We start from the raw sequence: 10,450 nt of genomic DNA on the forward strand, positions 1-10,450 counted from the left end.
ACTACTTATATATTTTCACTTTATGGAAAACAAGAATTTAAATATAATTTACTGTAAATAATATTTTAATTTGTCTCCATTAAAAATGTTGTCAAAATAAGTATGCTCTCAAAAAAGAAAGCTGATTAAGATGAAGTTGTATTTCCTTGAAGAATGTTTCCTCTGAACATGGTTTAATTATATTTTCTCTCCATGAAATGCCTAAGAGAATTTCAAAATACTCTTAATAACCCTCCAAGAGACTAAGGTAAATTGGCTGCATCCCAGAACTGTCCCCAGTGCTCTGTTTGTGAAGTGAGACAACACCAAGTGCCCAAACACCAGGCGTGTGAGCTCTGGAACTCCTATATCCTGGAAAACACTGGACGTGCACTCATTGGCAAACAGTTTATTATAAACAAAGGGTTTTTTAAACCATTCAATAGCACTCCAAGGAATTAGACAGTCTTGAACACATGCCAGCATGGCAATGGGTACAATAAGCAAATATAATCTCCCTCACTTAGGGTAAATATTTGGCTACAAATGTATTGAGAGCTCTTTAATTCTTTGTACACTTCTATGATGAGAACCAGAGGAAAGGCAGTGGCAATGCAAGGACTGGAAGGTGAATTTTTTCTTCTCTTATCAGCTGCCCAGATAGGCTAGCTGCCAGTCAAATTAAAAACCTCACTGGAGGAAATGAATGAAGACCTGTAGGTGTAGAAATCTGCTGTTTATACAGCTGCCTCAGGTTCTGCTAATGATCAACGAAAATCAGCCATATCTTCATGGAGCTGTACAAAATTCTGTGGCAGTGTCCAGGAGGTTGATTACAGAATTCAGGGCATCCTCAGGTTTATTTTTTTTCCCCTTTATTTTTTTAATCTCCCTTTCAAAGCAAACTTCTGCTTTCTGCCTTCTTCTATTATGGCTTAGAATGCTGGAAAGTATCTGGGAAGGAGAGGGGCAGATCTATGATCTACTTGGATGGCAATTAAATATTTAGAAAGTTTGGAAGTACTCACCCATTCTGAAGACAGGATGTTCTGCTTGCAGGAGCAACACCTTATCTTCTCTCATTTATCCGTGTCCTGCTTTTGCGTCTGTATTTCTACGGATTCCAAAAGAAAAGATTTATTCTTCCTAGTCAGAAACAAGCCGAGGTTTCTGTCTGGAGGGTTTCTGTACTGTCTGATCTATCTCATGAACAACCACTTCACATCGTTCACCTGATGAAGGGCTGCAGAATCACAGGGTATCAAATGAGATGTGCAGTATAGGAATGACAGCAGTGCACACTGTCTGTGTGGCTGGATCTAGTGTATTGACTCTAATCACAAGGTTTTCAGACAGCCCCTGTATTCTGGATATGCAGGAAGATATTTATACTCTTCTGCTTTTCCTTCATTTCTTGTACTGCTCATCTATTTTTGATTAATGCCTTGATACTCTCTCCCAGGCAATGATGCTACTTTTGGGACATAAACATGGAACAGTTGGAATGTAACACAGATATTTTAATGGCACTGAGAGGTGTGGTAAATCATCTGGTTGTGTTTATTTGTAGGGAGAAAAGGTAACTTGCATCCCTAAATAGCCTTGCCTCATGGGTATGAGCCTACATGTCTGACTGCCATCCTATATCGACACTATACCCAGCAGCCCAGGGACTGGTGTTTATTCAGAAAAGAATTGGCCCATGCACACAGACACACTGATTCTCACAAATGGTTCTGTGTATGCCTTGGCTTCTCGACTTCTGCCAAACTCAAGCCTAAATTCTAGGAAGTAACAATAACATTAACAGGAATCACGTCAGACATGAAAGTGATTGCTTCAGCTCTGTGAACATGAAATGGACTTATTTTTCTTCCTTAGAAGTGATTTTTAAACATGCCTTGGCTTCTCCGAGCCAGCGGAGTTTCACCCTGCCAGTCAGGTTACGAAGACGAATCTGTTACCCCCTTTTGCAGATGTGGTATGTCAGGCTAGTTACATCACATTTTGATGCAGATGGATCTCTGAAGGAAGCTCCAGTATCCAACCATGTGCTTTCTGCCCCTTGCTATTGATTCTTGTGGTTAGTCTGTTTCTGATTTTATTTTTCTGTGTAGTTTAAGGGCAAGTCTGTGGTTTGCCCCATGTGCCCAAATGAGGGAGCAAGGGTGCAGAAGACTGCCTGAAAATAAATAAATCAGAAACAGATAGACTAATTGCAAGGATAAATGCCAAGGGATGGAGAACACACAGCATCCTCATGATCAGATACGCCTGGACTGTTGGAGGAGGGATGGATGTTTCACCACGTGATGTAACTGCACCACACTGGAGAAGAGATCCAGAGAGTCCTCTTCCTTTCCTGGCTGAGCAAAACCCTCTCATGTGGTTTGCCCACATGGCATGTCCCAGCATGGGGAGGAACAGCTTCCCTGAGGTAGGGGTGGGGAGAAGTAAGGCTGGGAAATCAGAGGCTGCTTTTGCCTCCCCAATACCTGCCCAAACAGCCAGTGGGGCTAAGCTGACAGGAGGAAGGATGTAATCTACTCCTGGTTGTTTCATGCTGAGGGCACACTACTTCCTTCCATGGAACAAGAGGAGAGTCATGGATGTCATCATGACTCATGGTCTCCCGGGGCAGCATGGCTCTGTGCCATGCCTATAATCAGATGACCCAGAGGGTGAATTAGGAAGGCTTTTGATGTCATTCTCTGAGTGCTGCACCGCAGGAGACAAAGACTTCTTAACGAAACATCAGGCTATATCTTAAACATAACCATGAAACTAACTTTGACTTGCCAGCAGCTGGTACAGACAGTGGCCTCCCTACACCGCTCTGGCACTTAGCATAAGAAATGTCATTATGTGGGTGGATTAGGCAGAACCTGTCAAAGTTGTGTGCGTGTTCTTTGGCTGTGTTTCCCTCCCCAGGCTAATAATGCTGAAGAGTTGGGGAGTGGGTTGACACATTTTCTGGCATGTGTCGTATAACCCAGTGAAGTGGAGGACATGCCAGTCACAAGACTTTTGTGCTTTAGTAAGGCGCAGGCAGCAGGGACATGCTGCAGTGGTTAGCAGTCTTAATCCTCTCTGGGTTCACACTCTTAGTGCCTCCATTGTGGTTACAGCTTCCCCAGGGTTCTCTGACAGACCCGCAGGTATGTTTGGAGGAAAACGTAAGGAGATGTATCCAGGCAGATACTGTTTAAGCTCATGTTACCTACAGAACCTGAAGCTCTTTACAAGTTGACTGACATGATCTCCATAAGAACCACTGAATTTAGCACAGGTGGAAATATTCAGTGCCTGTCTTGCAGTGTGCAGAAATCCTCTGAACCAGTTCAGCAGAGGATACAAAGAATAACTGTAAGAAAAGATTTTTAGGATAGAAGATTCTAAAGCAAGACAACCAGAGACCGATGAAATTTAGGACACAATCACTGTTTCTGGTTCCCAAAACAAGAGTGAGGGGGGTTGATATAAATACTGGGGTGAGAGAATTCCCACGGTCCAGCACAGTCTCAAGGTAAATCATCCTCAGGAGAACAGGGAAGAACAGTGCATTCAGTCTCACAGAGAAGCCTGGTTTTGCACAGCTGCCTGCTTAACACCTGTGCTGAGGAGGTGAAGTTTAGTCCCTGGGCTGAGGCAATATGCCAGGTTGGTTTTTCACAAATCACCATCAGAGAAACAGAAGATGGAGTGAGCATGTATGCCCTGTATGAAAGAAATGCCATCTTCTGTCTCTGCCCGTGTGCTGCAAGCTATGTTTGGCTGTTGGAAAAATATGTATCAGCTTAGGTGTCGACTGCGTGCCCCAAAACACACAGGCTATAGGTCTGACGTGACTTGTAGCAGGCACAACACCCAGTTCACTGCTGAGTTGTTGTACTATTTTCCTTGTACCTCATAATATAAAAAAAATATAAAAATAATTAAAAAAAATAGTAGAGCCAGTAGCTTCTGCAAGTAACTACAGCTGAACAACAGCTGCTACTCTGATGTAGCATCTGTAGTATCTTAGGTCAAGAACTGCCATGCCCAGGTGCCACGTTCTCATTCCATCTAAAAGTGAAGAGCAGTAGCTGCATAAGTAGTAAAAATGTAACTTGGCAGGCACAGAGGCAACCTGTGTAGGGGAGCTGCACAATAACCTTCTCCCTTCACTTGCTGGTGTTGAGTCACAGTGGGGGATTTTATTAAGTGGGGAACAGAAGGTGCCCCATGGCTGTACCTCCTGCAAACACATCATTGCTGTGACGCAGGTGCAGCTCTGTGTCACACACAGCTTGTCACCAGTTAGTCACTTGGGGACAGGAGCTTGAGGGACTGCAATGGGATGCTCTGAGGGATGTCCTATGCCAATTATGCCATAGGGGAAGAAGAAGAGACAGAGGGTAATGATGAGATGGGAGATGACTCTGACAATTTATTCATGCTTGCACTGCATGACACTCGTGTGAAGTTGAGACAACCTTCAGCAACACGATGTCTGACACAGAATTTGTATTGTCCCATGACCAGTGTGACCCTGCTCAGATTGCCAGATAATGTCACATCTCCAGTTGTGTAACACCACCATGCTCTCTAGATTCCAGGTCTTTAAACATTATTGAGCTGACAGTTTGTACCCTGTGGTGGGAATTCAAACGTTGTTTATCAGTGGAAATGTTAACTATGTGTCCTTTGTTGGGAGGAAAGCAACCTGATTTCTCATATATCCACATGTTGAAAGTAGGAACTCACTGGAGAGAAAAAATGTGTGCCAGCAGGAAAAAAGGAAGAGCTTTCATCTTTGTGTGAGTACACAATGTGCAGGGTACACAACAGTGTTTTGGTAGATATCAGTGTTTTGTAATTCAAGGATCACATAACTGGAAAAAATTCCACTGCTGCCATAGTATTTTTCATTTACAAACAAATAAAATTTAAGTTAAACTCTGTTCATTTATTGCTTTTATTTCTCCCCACCATGTTTGTTTCCCTATTTTCTTGTATGGTAATGTGTATGTTGCCTGGTTGCTTGTTTGCTTTTATTTGAAATAACTTTGCATGTAATTTTCTGAAGTCTTGCAGAGCAGAGAGACTAGTAAATGTGTATGTCTATGCACCTTTGTGCATGTACAAAGAATGATGGATAGTTAATAAAATGCGCATCACTGGAATCCTTTCATGCTTAAGATCCCCAAACAGAAACTGTGAGTATTCAAACAAAATAGAACTTATCCAAAATGTACATATTTAGCTTAGATAATAGCAGTCCCCAGATATGTGCCTCTTTCTGCATTTGGAAATCTGTCAGGTGAACAAAGAGCAGAGTATAGTGTGAATCAGGCTGTCCTAAAAGCTTTATGTGATAGACACACTTTATGGAGTTAGTTCAATTTCTCTCACATTTCAAAAGCAGACTCAGAGCCTAGTTATCATAAGGAAAAACTCCACAAAATCATTTTTTTGTAGTCAAGGACCACAATATTTTTAAAAAGTCAGAATACATGTTAAAAGAACAGTCTGTCCCAAGGCTTATGGTTCAGCTGTAGAAAGTTTCTTCTTGATCCATCCATCTGAAAAATTATTGCTGAAAAGTCATCCTGCATATGGGTGATTTTGCTATTTTTCAGAGAGAAAAAGTATAAATGAGCTGTAAAGCTTGTGTTGTTCTGAACTCTTTCTCTCCTCCTTCACCAATGAGTTCATCAAACAAAATTCCACAAGAAACAAATGTTATTATGAGATTAGCAGAATGAACGCCAGAGTTCAGATACTAAACAATTTTTTTTAAAAACAGTGAGCTTAATGACGTGAAGGAAGTTGTAGTTTAAACATCAAGGTCAATTATTTCGTTAAATATTATTTAAAAGTTACTTGTCTTGAAACAAAACCAGAGCTATCCTTTCCCCAAAAATGCAAACAGATGATTCTGCCCTGTTTGTCAGCTTCACTAGATAACTTCTATTTGATCTTCAAATGAAAACAGTTTCTGTTTCAGATTTATACAACAGACTGCCTCTAAAAAGAAAAAAGATGTTAAGGTTGGACTGCTGTTTACTTTCCCTTCTAATCCTGTGAAAAGATTTGCATAAGAAAAGCAAGTAGATTTGGGTCTAGGTTTTGCTTTCTACATCGAAAGCATGAGCGTCAGTCAGTCCTCTCTATTTATTCAGACAGAAAACGATTGTTTTGTAAGTCAGGTGAGTAGAAAATCTTTCAGTAAGTTCAGCTGGGTTCTTCTAAAAGTAAAGGACTACTTATCAAGACTGAATGGAGTTTAAGTAAATAATTATAATAGTCAAACACTGATAGCTTAAAACCTAACCACCCCAGTTCCATGTCTGTTTCCTCATACCATATACTTGCTTTAAAATAACATCCAGAACTGGTATTCCCTGGATCTTGCAAAGCAGCCCCTTGTATTTGCAGACAGCCTTCTCTCAATTCCTAACAGGATCAGTGTCATGGGGGACTTCAGTGAGCAAAGCAGTGCTGGGTGGTGGTGGGGAGCTCTGGGTCTCACGATCGAGCAAGTGCTGCCAGCTCAAAGTATGACCCCTAGAGCAAACCCTGTAGAATGGGAATAGGGACTCATACCTACAAGAGTGCTGTGAAGCAGAGTAGTTTATTGTGTGCAATGTACTTGAAATTTTTTTTTTGGTGTACAGAAAGGCAAATTATTATTTTTTAGGAAGAGTATTAGAAGGGATGTTTTGGATCATGGGGTCAAGTTCCTTGCTGAGGGTAGTAACCACATCTCAGAAGCTGGTTCTCAAACCAGTCAAATTTCATATTCCAGCTGCTTTGATTCCTTCGTGACTGCGGAAGGCCTTTCTGGGTCCTCACCACTCTGGTGGAGTGAAGGTGCTTTTCTTTTTCCATCTTGAATCCCTTCCTGGATAGTTTGTACTAATTCTTTCTCATATTTTATTTGGGAGAACGGGAGGGAAACTGTCTCACAATTTTCAGATTCATTTGAATTTTTCTCTAAGCCCCAGACACCTGGTGGAAAGACGCCAGCAATGCTGTAGGCTGGTTCGATGTACCAATAAAAATAAAATTAAATTAAAAAAAAACAACCCTCATGTAAGAAAAGCGCCATTCTTAGAAAGCCTCCAGCGTTCCAGCTAGAGCACAAACAGCTGCTTATTTGGGACTCTTCTCGGGTAAATCGACAGCCCCGGGCCAAAGGGGCCGCAGGTCTTGTGGTCTCGCACAAACCCAGACCCCCCCCTGGTGGGGAACACACAGGGGAGAGGGGAAAGAACGAGTAGGGAGAGGGAACCATCCTCAAACAGCGGCTGAAACTTCGCCTGAGGAGGGCCGACGCTCCGCTGGGTCGAGCTAAGGCGGAGAAACCTCCGCGGGACGCAGGTCCCCGCCCGGGTTCGGCCCCGCGCCCCCCGCCCGCCCCGCCGGGCTCAGCCCCGCGGCCCCGGGCTCCGCCGCACGGAGAAGGCAGCGGGGCTCGGCGGGGAGGGAGATCGCTGTGTTTGCCTCTTGACTCGGGTTTCCCACCGCCCAGGGAATAAGCGCCTTTATTGGAGCTGCGCTCCCCAGGGCTGGGGGTGATTTTTCGTTTGTTTGGTTTTGACCTTCTTCCTCCGCTGCCTCCCGCAGGCCCGTCCCCGCAGCGGCGGCCCCCAGGGCGGACGGGGCAGCGCACTGCCACCTGTCCCCGGGCGACCCTCGGGCATGAAGAGAAGCAGCCTGTGGGGCTGAAACGGTGGCGAGCGGGAGGGATTCGGGGCTCTTCGCCGGGATATGGGACAGAGGCAGCGGTCCGTGTCCCTCGGCGACCTGTGAAGGCAGTGCGTGCCCCCCGTGGAAATGCGGTGTGGCAGCAGCTCTCCGCCGGCACGCGGGGCACGGGCTGCTGCGGAGGGGCGCGGGCTGGAGCCAAGGCCAGGTGTGCCATCGGGAAATACCATCTCCAGCCGCGGATCGAAGAGCTTCCAGGCCATGGCTACACGGCTCGACAGGGGAGCAAACAGCCCGTCCCCATCCCCCCTCGACAACTACAGCCCCCGCAGCCTCCCAGTCCAGTAAGGCTGAAGCAGCAACCACCAAACGCCCTCGAAAAGACCCTGCCGGACCTCTGAAATCCCAAAGAAAACTGAACACCAAAGTGGGAGCGAGCCAACAAGGCCCACCAGCGAGCCCCCCGAAACGGGGGACGAGCTGGTCCGCGCCGCCAGCACAGGCGCAGCGTTGCCAGCCCGTGGCTGGCCGCAGGGGGCCCGGCGCCCGGGGGACCACCCTCACCCTCCAACGCCGACTGCTAGTTCCTAATTCCTACGAATTCAACCACATTCCCCCAGGGATAACGGGAGCGGAATGGGGTTTAACCCCCCGAGTTCAATTGCAGTGAAACCACAAGGAAACAGACGCAGGCGAAGGGCAGAGAGCGCGCTCACTGCCGTGTTGCTACCGCAAAACTTGCGGGGGATAGGGGCGCCTCGCACAACGACGGGAAGCAAAGGGAGAGCCTCTCCCGAGGGCTCCAAGCGAGGAGAGAGGAGCCGAAGTAAAGGGGCTTTTCCCGGGAAGCCGGGGCGGGAGCGGCCGGCTGTGCGGGACCAGCCCCCGGTGCGCACCTTCCGCCCCGCGCAGCTCCGCCGGGACCTGCGCTGCTTTTACAGGGGCGATCGCGCCTGGCCGGCTCGCATCGAGCAAGAGCCTTTCCGGGAACAGGCTACTAAGAGCAGCGAGAGCAGGAGGGGGGAGGGTGGGTATGAAATAAAAGGCTAAAGAAACAGTGCGATTTTGGGACTAAGACCAAATCCTAACGTGTTACATAAAAGCCACGGGCGGTTCTTATCAGCAAGCCCGTCCTGAAGAGCAACAATCCCCAGGAGCGGCTCCAAAACAGCCCTGTTAAAGGAACAATTGTGAAATGCCAACTTCCCACCAGAGTATGAACAGCAGGAGCCGGGCATGTCCTGTCTATAACTGGGCTTCTGACAACCGACAGAGAGGGGAGGGGACGGAGGGGGATCCTCTCTTGACAAGATTTATCAAGAAACATTTAACTGGGCTTTAATCATATTAGCAAGAGCCCAATTAGGGCTGAGAGCGAAGCGAGGCGGCCGGCGGGCTGGGGAGAGGAGGAGGAGCAAGCGATGGAGTCACTCGAGGATAAAGTCCTTTCATCAGGCTGCGCTCTCGGCAAGCAGAGGAGTGCGAATAATCAGTGCCCTTCACTGGGGGGACGGGGGAGGGAGCGGCTGGGGAATGTGTGTAAAGGATCATTAAGGACAGGCAGAAGGGGGTTTTTGTTGTTGTTGTTTTTAATTATTAGGTTATTAAGGTGGTGTCTGTGGGTTCCCTCCGGCGCTGTTCTCAGGGACGGAGCGGGGAAGAAGCGAAGGGGTTCGGAGGCACCTGCTGCACTGCGACAACCTGATCTGCGTGCGCGAATAAGGCTCTCCCTCCCGGGGCAAAGAGGGGCTCCGTCCCTCCCACCCCGCCTCACATCACCGAGGGAGAATTTCCTTAAAAGCCCTTTCCCCGGGTCTCCTCTCCCTGATGTCGAGCCCTTCCCCGGCGCATCCCACCACCCAGCGCGGCTCCTCGTGGGGAGCGCGGCGCCCCACCGCCCCCGGCGGAGCCCAGCCCGGTGGCCAGGGCTCGTCGAAAGCCCCAGGGGAAGCGCTGCGCTGGGAACGCCCAGGTCAGGGGCAGAGGGCAGAAGATGTCCTCCCGGGGTTCAAACTCTCCGTTCTTTCGCGTGGGCAACCTGCCCTGTCCTTAGGGACTCGCTCGCTCCAGCTGTAGGGGATGGGGAGGGCGGAGAGCAAAGAAATAAAGAAAAACTAAAGATGACAGGTGGGAGCAAAGGAAGAGGCTGTGGATAAGCCCATGAACCCCCCCTCCCCGGGTTACACCACCTCGGGGACACGGCGGTGGGAGCGCGGCAGCGGCCGTGACCCTGCCTGTGGCTTTCGAGACATCGCCAGCAGCTGCCGACAGCTGCCCCGATTTCCTGCCCCTCCCCGCGGCCAGGAGAAGGGAGATAAGGCTGTTGGGCAGCGAGGCACCTTTCGCCCAAGAGGAGCCGGATCTTTGCGCCGCGGGGCAGAGGATGCTGTCTTTTTTTTTTTTTTTTTAACAGGGCAGGGCCCGAGTGGGGTTTGCCATTCGCACCGACGAGCATCCCCACTGTCGGAAGCCATCTGCCCCGTGCCTGGAGCGTAGGGGCTTTCGTCCCCCACGACCCCTCCGCCTCTTCCCCGCGCCCTGGGCCGCCTCGGGGACGCGCGGCCCGGGGGGCAGCGCCTCCCCCCCCGCCCCGTGCCCTTTGCGTGACCATGCCCCCGGCGCACCATCCCTGTCCCACGCTTACCTTTCCGGCCCGGCCGCCGAGGGGCTGCCCCCCCGCTCCCGCCCCCCGCCCCGTCTCCGCCATCCCCGCCGCAGGGGTGTCGCACGCCGCCGCGCCGGCACAGCCTCGGCTCTCGCCTTGCGCGCACTCGGCTGG

At 48.9% G+C, this 10,450-nt stretch overlaps 1 long non-coding RNA gene across 1 annotated transcript in view; it reads right to left on the minus strand.

The window, feature by feature from the left end:
• LOC104686586 overlaps positions 1-7,343 on the minus strand; it is a 50,960-nt gene extending 43,617 nt beyond the window's left edge. The window contains exon 1 of the long non-coding RNA XR_002043640.3: positions 1,008-7,343. This is a non-coding gene — a long non-coding RNA (uncharacterized LOC104686586). The remainder of the gene's footprint in view (positions 1-1,007) is intronic.
• Between the last annotated feature and the right edge of the window lie 3,107 nt (positions 7,344-10,450).

This window comes from Corvus cornix, chromosome 5, assembly GCF_000738735.6.
Source record: "Corvus cornix cornix isolate S_Up_H32 chromosome 5, ASM73873v5, whole genome shotgun sequence".
Taxonomy (NCBI): Eukaryota; Metazoa; Chordata; class Aves; order Passeriformes; family Corvidae; genus Corvus; species Corvus cornix.